Here is a 10,706-nt window from a genome sequence, read left to right as displayed (position 1 = left end):
CTTTGAATACACAGATACAAAATGGACATTCTTATGTATACCCTATTTTTTCTAAGTTCCGCTATTGAATATTATGGGTGTGTAAACTCAGCAAAATATTCTAAAAGAGTCCAGTAGACCATAATAGCATTGGGTCTTCTGTTTAACTGGCAATGTCAGAAATTATTGACCTGAATCCCCCACAGCTCAACATAACAGCATGGCTTCACTTCGTATATTTCATCTTCATACTTTTCTACTGGATGGTTAAGACCAAGGTGAAGCAGGATCTGCGAAAAAAATTTTTTTAAAGTAGGAAAAAACATATATTTTTACACAAAGATTTAGACATTTAAGAATATTCAGCATTGTAGCAGGACAGTCCTATGACTTTTTTTCTCTTTTTCTTGTGTCTTCTTTTTTTCATTTATTACCCACTAAAAATCTTTCACTTGTGAGAGAGTATAGTAATGATTGGTAGGTCATGTCAAGTGGTATGTATTTAGAAGTCCAGAATGGCAGGCATTCCAAGCATGATCCTTCTAATACACATTGCTATCTTCAATGAAGTTGCTTGGTTCACAGGTATCAGCATGTATAGTTAGTCAGGGTGAGAATACTGCCAATTAACTGCTAGTTTCAAAGGGCTTCTGGAGTTTCTCAGAATCATTGTCTTGCCCATCTTCTGCATATAAATATATGGTTTTGCCTCTGTCATATTTCTCAGCTTTCCTCCTTACCCAATACTTGTTGTCTGATCCTCAATTTCTTGCTTCCCTTTTCTTTGTGTTATACCTTTCTATTTGTATTTTTTCATTGATTTCTTATACTAGGGAGACTATACGATATTTACACATGTGAGTCTGGTTTATTTCACTTATGAGTATAACTTCATTGGCATCCACTTGAATATAAATGCTTCAAGGTTATCATTCTTTATAGTTGAGTAGTATTCCTTTGTACAAAGATATCACACTTTTTTCATCCATTCCTAAGTTGATGGGCATCTTCTTTGTTTCCAAGATTTGGCTATCACAAATTGTGCTGCTTTAAACATGGGTACACACAGATCACTATAATATGACGTTTTCACTTCCTCCGCTGAAATTCCCAGTACAGGGATAGCTGCCTTGAATGGGATTTCAAGTCCTAGTTTTTGAAGGAGTACCAACACTGATTTCCATGATAGTTGCACCAGTATACTTTCCCACAATCAGTGGAGAAGGGTTTTCTTTTCCCCCAGCCTCTCCAACATTTGTTGTTCATTGATTTGTTTATGATACCCATTCTTTCTGTAGTGCGATGGTTTCTCAGTGTTATTTTAATTTGCATTTTACAGATGGCTAGTGATGTGGAGCAATTTTTCATATATTTACTAGCTTTTTTAATTTCATCCTCTGAGAAGCTTGTGTTCATCTCGGATGCCTATTTCTGAATTGAGACTTTAAATATAGGGTCCCTAATGTATTTTATTTCGTTATAAATTCTAGAAAGCAGATCTTTCAGTGCTTCTTAGTTACGATTCCTTCGAAGTTTTTTGGTTGTCTTTCCACTCTTTTAGTAAATTCTTTTGACGTGGGAAAACTTCTCAATAAGAGGTGGTCCCAGTTGTTAATTTTTCAACTGTTATCTGTGTGTTTTGATTTTTGTTCATGAACTCTCTGCCTACCCCTATGTCTGCAGGAGTTCCATCTATTTTTCTTCCTGGAGATTTAGTATTTGTGTTTTAATGATTAGATCTCTAATACATTTTGAAGTTAGCTTAGTGCATAGTGATAGTTTTCGGCATGTAGAGAGCAAGTTTTTCCAGCACTATTTGTTAAAGTGGCTATCTTTCTTCCAGTAAGTATGTTAGGCCCCTTTGCCAAAGATCAGGTGGTTAAGTGTGTTAATAGAGGCCTCTGCACCTTCTAATCTATTCCATTGATTCTTAGGTCTATTTCGTTGCCAATACCATGTTGATTTTATCACAGTAGCTTTGTAGTATAAATTCAAGTCAGGAATTGTAATGCCTCCTGACTTGTCTTTGTTGCCCAGGATTGCCCTTGTTATTCTAGGTCGTTTCTGGTTCCAAATAAATTTTAGAAAAGATTTCTCTAGGCCAGGAAGTTATGTTGGTGGTTGTTTGATATGGATAGCATTAAATATGTTGAACAATTTTGGGAGTATGCCCATCTTCACAATGTTGGTTCTTCCTATCCAGGAGCAGAAAATATCTTTCCATTTTCTGAAATACACTATGATATCTTATTTCAGAGTACTGTAATTTTCCATGAAAAGATCTTTGACTTCTTTGGTTATGTGAATTCTAAAGTATTTCATTTTCCTCCGTGCTAGCATAAAAGATATTGTTTCTATAATTTTCCTCTCAGTGTGTTTGATATCTGTGCAGAGGAATGCTATTCAGTTTTGAGTATTGACTTTTTGTCCTGCTTTGCTACTGAACTTGTGTATCAATTCTAATAGTGTCTTGGTAGAGTGTTTTGGGTCTTCCAAGTGGAGTATCATGTCATGTGCAAATAATGATAGTTTACCTTCTCTTCCTACTCTTATTACTTTTATTCCTCTCTCTTGTCTAATGGATATTGTAATGATTCCAAAACTACATTGAACATTAGGGGTGATAGAGCACATCCTTGTCTTCTACCAGATCTGAGAGAAAAAGATTTCAGTTTTTCGCCATTTAGAATTATATTATCTAATTGGTTGTCATAGATGCCTTTTATCAAATTGAAGTAGAGGCCTTATATTACAATTTTCTGTAGGACTTTGAACATGAATGAGTGTTGGACTTTGTCAAAAGCTTTTTCTGCAACAATGGAGATGATAATGTGGTTTTTAGTTTTCGCTCTATTGATATAGTGTATTACATTTATAGATTTTCGAATATTGAACCATCCTTGCATCCCTGGGATGAATCCTACCTGCTCATGATATATGGTCTTCTGTGTGATTTGCTGTATTATATTTGCTAGTACTTTATTGAGGATTTTTGCATCTATGTTCATGAAAGAGATTGGCCTGTAGCGTTCTTTTTTAGTTATATCTTTCCCTAGATTTGGTGTCAATACAATAGTCACCTCCAGGAATAATTTTGGGAGGAGTGCTTTCTTTTCAATTTCGTTGAATAGTTTAAGGAGTGTAGGGATTGTATCTTTCAAACATTCTTGTAGAATTCATCTGTGAATCCATCTGGACCTGGACTTTTGTTTGTCGGTATGATTTTTATTATATTTCACATTTCATTGGTATTTATTGTTTATTGAGAGTTTTTATATCTTCTTGACTCAGTTTTGGTAATTTGTACCTTTTATGAATCTTTCCATTTCTTCTGTGTCCTATATTCTGTGAGCTTAAAGATTCTCAAAATAGCTATTTATAACTTTCTGATTTCCCACTGGGTGTGTGGTAATTACTCCCTTTTCATTCCTTAGCTTGTATTTGAATTTTTTCTATCCTCTTTTTGATGAGGTTAGCTAGGGGCTTATCAATTTTATTTAATCTTTCAAAGAACCATCTTTTTATTTTGTTCATTCTTTGAACTGTTTTCTTCTTCTCAAATGAATTAATTTCTGTTCTAATCTTCATGATTTCTTCCTGTATTTGGGCTCAGGATTTCATTTGTTTTTCCTTTTCTAGATGTCAGAGATGCAGCATTTGGGTGTTTATTTGTTCCCATTCCATTTTCTAATGTGTGTGTTGACAGGTATGAATTTCCCTGTGAGAACTGTTTTCATCATATCCCATGAATTCTGATAAGTTGTGATTGAATTTCCATGTATTTTGGTGTGCTTTCTGCTCTTTCTTCTCGTTTATTTCCAATTCCCTTGCACTGTGGTCATATAATATGCATGGGATAATTTCTGTTTTCTTGCATATGCTGAAGCATGACCTATGGACTAGTATGTGGTCTATTTCAGAAAATGACCCATGTGAATCTTGAAAAAATGTTTATTCAGCTGTCTTTGGGTGAAATACTCTCTATATGTCCACCAAGAACATTAGTTCCAAGCTGTGCTTCATTTCTGCTACTTCTTTTCTAATTTTGTTATCTGCTTGACGTACCCTTTTGAGATAAGTTGGTATTAATTTCTGCTGTTAAGATTATGGTCTTGGATATTAGATTTTTCATGTCCATTAGGATTTTCTTTACATAGTTAGGTGCTCCCTTGCTTGGTGCATAGATATGTATGATTGATAACTCTTCCTCTTGAATATTTCCCTAGCCAGTATATAATGGCCTTCTTTATTTTGTTTGATCATTCTTGGTTGAAGTTGAAACTGTCTGATAATAGGATTGCTACCTCTTCTCTTTTCTGAGGTGCTGGGTCATGTAGTATTGTTTTCCATCTTTTGACTTTAAGCCTATGAATGTCCTTCTGAGTTAAATATGTTTCTTGTATACAGCATATTGTTGGATTATATTTCCTAATCCACTGTGCCAGTCTATTTCTCTTAATTGGTGAATTGAGCCCATTTCCATTGATGGTTATGACTGAGATTTGTTGACTGATGATTACCATGTTATTTACCTACTATTTACTCTTTTTGTCATTTTTTTGCCCTATTTTATGTGTTCCTTCTATTCACTTTCGTGGCGGTCTGATTATTTTGGTCCCTCTCTGGAACATTTTTCATTAGTCGGTGTAGCATTGGCTTTGTCGCCATGAAATTCTTTAGTTGTTCTTTGTCTTGGAAGCATTTCACTTCTCCATCAAACTTGAAAGAGCATTTTGGAAATCAGTTCAAGATGGCTGACTGAGGATCAGGTGCTGCATGCGGAGAAGGCATGCATAGGTGCTAAATTCATCACTCATACAACTTCAGGGGAGTTTAATGAAGTATGCAGTGATGTTCTGCTACTACTTAACAATGAAAATCTCCTCCGGAAGGGGCAGCTCATGCATTTGACCAATATAGCATGGATCAGTTTATACCTGCGAAGATAGAAGGACGTGAAGATCAGGTTTTAATTACAGTGTATGGTGATCTGGGTAATAGCAGATTTTTAGATCTGTGAAACAAAATTTCCTTTAAGTTTGATCACTTACAGAAAGAAGCAAGTGACCTCCATCCAGAGGTAATCGATGGAAATTTGAAGTCTTGGAGAGAATCATGTGACAGTGCTTCAAGAGCCTATGTGAAAGATCATTATTCTAATGGTTTATGTACTATTTTAGCATATAATGGTATATGCTAAAATTAATGATGGGCAGCACACTATTATTGTATGTATCAAAAGCCACCAGTTCCAGCCAAAAAAATTTTGGAATGGTCACTGGAGGTCAGAGTGGAAATTCACCATCACACCACCTGCAGCCCACGTAGTTGGATTTCTCAAGATTCAGGTTCAGTATTACGTAGATGGCAGTGTTCAATTGGCTAGTCACAAAGATGTGCAAGATCCAGTAAGTGTGTTGCATGAAGCCCAAACTGCCAAGGAGTTTATTAAAATGATAGAAAGTGCGGAAAATGAGTATCAGCGATTAGTAAAAACTATCAGACAATGTCAGGCACCACATTCAAGACCTTGCGCCTGGCAGCTCCCCATTACCCGCACCAAAACTGACTGGAAGAAGATACTGAGTTTTAAGATTGGCAAAGAAATGCAGAATGCTTAAAGGCTGACTGTGGGATTCTGCAGTGTGTGGAAAGAAAATGATTCAACATGTGGTCATATGATAAATAAGTTATTTATAAAGAAAAGTGATACTTTTTCTAAGACTTTCAAACTTAACAGATTTTCTAGCCTCATGGAATACTGTTCAACCTATAGCATTGCCTTGACCTTGCATTCTCTTCCTTGTAATTTTCTATCATGGCTATACCTACTTGTAAATTTTTTTCTTCTGTTTTATGTTGGAGAGAGAGAGAGAGAGAGAGAGAGAGAGAGAGAGAGAGAGAGAGAGAGATCTATCTTAGAATCACTTTGCTGTGTAGAAAATTTTCCTAGGCATGAAGTCCTGCTACTATTTATCCTTACCTATTGTAGGTTTTGAAACTTGCAATTTTAGAAGAATTTTACCCATTTACATTTTTGTTTGTGTGTGTTTGTATTCAAGAACTGCTGACATACTGTGGATATAGTAAAACTTGAAAAATGCAATGCTGAAGGAATCATGCGTATCTTGTTCTTTAGTGCTTTGTGGCAGGATTTTACTGTAAGTAAGTGAATCACAGAGCTCTATAAATCATAAAAACTAAAACCAAAGTGAAAAGAGTAACTTCCAGGCAGTATCTCTCTATTGTAACCTGTTATTTAAGGGCATACTAGTGCTTTCTAAGCAGGATGTAAATCTTGTTCCAAATTACTCTTTTGTAGTCCTGCTTGCCAAGAACTCAAAAGTAACTGTGACATAGCATTCCTTCCTAGGTATATTGGCATGTGAACATGTGATCCCAGAACACACAGGTGACAGAGACACAATAGGACAACCGATAATAGTGGATTCATATACATTGTTTAAACTTCTATGACCAGGCCTTAAAGGGAGGTCAGTTTTTTTAAAAAACCAATTTGTGACTTCCTACCTATTTCCAGATACATGTTTTTAAAAAATGGTGCTTATGCTTCAGCTTTGGTTTTTGGTCAGTAAAGGAGTCATGCGAGAGTTTGTTTCTAAGTGAAAGCTGTGTTAGCCTTTTTTGTCTTTTTCAAATAAAGCATATTTGTATTATTTCTCATTCATACTATCCATCTATCATATGATACTATTTTCTGTATCAGGTAATCCAATAGAAATATACCTTTTTAGTTCTAAAAAGAGAGAGAGACAGAGAAACAGAGAGAGAGAGAGAGAGAGCAAGAGCGAGAGCGAGAGCGAGAGCGAGAGCGAGAGAGAGAGCGAGAGCGAGAGCGAGAGCGAGAGCGAGAGCGAGAGCGAGAGCGAGAGAGAGAGAGAGAGAGAGAGAGAGAGAGAGAGAGAGAGAGAGAGCATTTTGTAGAGTATAGTAGTCTGGGCTGGAAATTGTTTTCATAGAGGACTTGAAGTACTCTGCTCCATGCTCTTCTTGCTTTCATGCTTTGGGAAGAGATGTCGGCCATAATTCTGATGAGTTTTCCTTCAAATGCGATCTACTTATTTTCTCTAGCAGCTTTCAGCATATTATTCTTGAGCTGGATTTCTGGAGTGTTGACTATTATATGTCTTGGTGTGTTTTTAATTGCGTTGAGGTGACTTGGTGTTCTGTATGCTTCATTTACCTGAATGTCAGATTGTTTCCTCATATTTGGGAAGTTTTCTGCTATTACTTCCATCCATATTCTTTTTATATCATTTGTATTGACTCCTTCTCTCTCATTGATACCTATTGGTCTCACATTGTTTATCTTTGCATCGTCTTTAAGGTGATGAATTACTTTTTTCCCTCATCCTAGTTGTTTTTAAGAGATTCTTTCTCACCTTTTCACTAGCTGTACCAGCGTCTTCAAGATCGAAACTGTCTTCACTTTCACTGAAATGGTTTGGCAGGCTTGTGATTGAGATTTTAATTTCCTATATATCTCTTTGACTCTGCTTCATGTGATTTATTTCTTTCCTGTGTTGCTCATTCAAAGAATCTGTCATATTTCTAATCTCTATTGTTTAAATCAATGTCTTCCTTAGATTCAGTTATTAATTCCTTTACTGAAGCGTTTTCTTTCAGATTGGGTTTCCCCCATATGTTTCTGTATTAGGTTCTTTACTTCAGATGCTATGAATTCAGAGATTTATTTTTTTATTTCCTTAATTAATTCTGCTTTGAGTTTCTCTACAACCTTCTGCTGCTGTTTTTTTACTTCTGACGCTGTTAATTCATTCTTTTCAGCTGTGCTAATGTCCTCTGCACTTTTTATGCGTGGGCTCAAGGTCTGAGATTGCATTTTTCTCCTTGTCTTTGTCATTTCATACAGCACTGACTTCTGACATTCTGTGTAGAGCTTTAGTGCAGTTATAACCTTGCACCTACTGAATGTCAGGTGCAGATCTATTTAGTTTGAGTTTATGCAGTGATGCCTGTCCTGGGTCTAGCTGTTGTGCTCAACCCCTTCCTGCTGAAGATCTTGTAAGTGAACCTGTTGTGCCCCTCTGGCACAACTGTGAACCTGTGGTGCCCCTCTGTTGTACCCCTGCCCCAGGGAGCAGAGGGGAGCGCAGAAGCTCTCCCATACACTAGCCAGTTCTGGGTTTGAGGTGGATCTGGGGGTCCCAAGAGACTCACAGACATTCTCACTCACTTGTCGGGTTTTTGGTCTGTGGCTCCGGAGGGCTGCAGGGGTCCTGATGACAGTAGAGAGTCTCACTCACTCGGGTGCCTGAGTTTTGCTCTGGAGGTGTCCCGTGGGTGCAGGGAAGCCAGAAGCTCTGCCACACACTCACTATGTCTGGGCTGGGCTGGATCTGGAATGTTTGTACTTTTTATTTTCTGAATTTATTGTACTTTCTTGCTTCTTCCAATTTTACATACATATACCTTATAATATGAACAATTGTTTTGAAGACCACACTGTATATTAAAACGAATATTCTGAAAGTCATAATACTTTATTAAGTGAAATTCTATATGACCTATAATTTTTGTTTTAATTCTAATATGTACTCTTTAAAACATAAATTTGAAATAACGCTTGAGGTCAGGTGGAGGCCTCTCTCTGGATGGGAAGAGAGAACTTTACAGTAATGATAGAGTTGTTTCATTCACTCCGTGGAATGAATTCAATTTCAACCTTTCTGCCAAAGAAACAGCTTGCAAGCCAGAATAGATTTTTTGCAAGGATTGAGGAGCATACTCTGTTCTTGCATGACTTTCTCTTAACCCAACATGTGTGATGGATTTCCAAACTTAGCTGCTCCCAAAAAACCAGCCAAGTTTCCTTTCTCTGAAATCTGTATGGAAAATAAAGCTGTTCTTCGTGGAATTTTAAATGGCTTTGATTTTCAGACTCAAACAGCACTGCCTTTGACTCCACATGCATGTGGAGTGACTTCGTGATAATCGAGACAGAGCTGAGCTTGGTGGACAACAGCCACACTGGCACCAACTCTGCTTCTGAAGCCAGAGTCTGAAGAAAAACTAAGAGAGACAGAGACAGAGACCAAGACTGTGAGACAGAGGGAGACAAAGACAGAGATGATAGATAGATAGATAGATTAGATAGATAGATAGATAGATAGATAGATAGATAGATAGAAAGACAGAAAGAGAAAAAGAGACCGAGGCAGAGAAATAGACAGGGAAGAGACATAGATCAGAGAGAGAGAGAGAGAGAGAGAGAGAGAGAGAGAGAGAGAGTCATCTAATGAACAGAGAAAACACAGACAATAAGAAAAAGATTATAAACAGATCTATTTCTTGTTATATGGGCAACATATACTTTATATGTTTGTGTGAACAAGGACACCATAAAAAAGGGAGAGAAAATTCAGGCTCAGCAAGAAAAGCTGCTGCAGAACAAGTCTGGTACTATTCAGGAGTAGTGCCAAACACTAAACCACATTTACAATTCTAATTTGGAAATCAGTGCAGGAGGGAGTTGAGGGATAAGTCAAGCATGCAGTAAAAATCTCTACCCAGATATAAACACCCATGTTTTCACACTTCTTTTGCCTATTTTCTCCACAAGGAAAAAATCAGACAAAGGAAAGATCAACCTCTTTCCCCAAAGTTCCCCTATTTATTAAAGATTTGTTAGAGAAGCCCCCCATGTGCTCAGGTCAAAAAGCTAAGCAGATTTGGATAAAAGTAGTCACTCAGAAAGATAGGAGAGTCTAATACAACCTTTACACAACTGTTATTAAATGGTCCCAGATTTTCTTCATTATTGCTCTCCACCTGTGTCACAGTTACCACTCTGTCCCAAGAGCTACATCTTTGTCATCCTTGAGGCCTGTTTGTCTCACCATTTCTGTGTCAGTGGCTGGACAAGAAAAGGAGAGATTAAGGAAATAGTGCAGCTGTATGGGTCACAGAGACAGAGAACTTATGGCAAAGGATGCTTTTTAATGTGTATCACTACTGAGAAAAATTGATGCTCAATAGACCTAGAGGAAACCTCAAATAATACAATTGCTAGGAGACATAAGATGAAATATGTGATTGGGAATTAGGAAAAGATGTTTGGGTTTGGGAATCATAGAAATAAAAATGAATTAAATTTACTAAAAAATTTTCATTCTGTAGCTCCTGAAAACATACTATTAAAATATGAAAACATAAAAGGACAGTGAAGGGAGAGGTGTAAATAGATTTATCAATCCATGTAAACAGAACAGTTTGGACAAGTGTGCTGTACATTTTTGCTGGTCTGTGGAAAGTTTCAATAATTAATTATTGACAGTTTCAAAAATTAATGCATTGTATATTGTTATTTTCTTAGTGGTTGTTCATAGTAAAAGTTGCAGACGTGGTATCCTGTCTAAATATTAAAAGTACAAATCTTTCTACTCATTGAATTAAGAGAAAGTAGCTGTATATCTATTCTATTTTGAGCATGCAGATAAAAGTGGTCCTTCCTTTGCATCTCCTTTTTGTTTAATTTTGTTAGAGATGGGTATTACATTGCCATTTATTTATTTTTTCATGATATCAATATATTTTATTTAACCCAATACCTAAAGTGTTAAAATATCAACATACAGTTATTATAGCATCACAGCGTACATTCATGGTTAGTGCCATATTTCATGCGTACACAGTACCAATTTGGAGGAGCCACGTTTCTAGGGTCTCCCCAGTATACGTCAGCA

The 10,706-nt window shown here is 36.7% G+C and overlaps 1 pseudogene; it reads left to right on the top strand.

Annotated features, from left to right (window-relative positions):
* Positions 1-5,600, top strand: part of LOC101574254 — a 6,055-nt pseudogene extending 455 nt beyond the window's left edge.
* The last annotated feature ends 5,106 nt before the right edge of the window (positions 5,601-10,706 follow it).

The sequence above is a fragment of the Octodon degus genome, unplaced genomic scaffold (genome assembly GCF_000260255.1).
Source record: "Octodon degus isolate 3935 unplaced genomic scaffold, OctDeg1.0 scaffold00428, whole genome shotgun sequence".
In the NCBI taxonomy this organism is placed as follows: domain Eukaryota; kingdom Metazoa; phylum Chordata; class Mammalia; order Rodentia; family Octodontidae; genus Octodon; species Octodon degus.
Note: the sequence above shows the minus strand (reverse complement) of the source record. Positions and strands in the feature narration are given on the sequence as shown.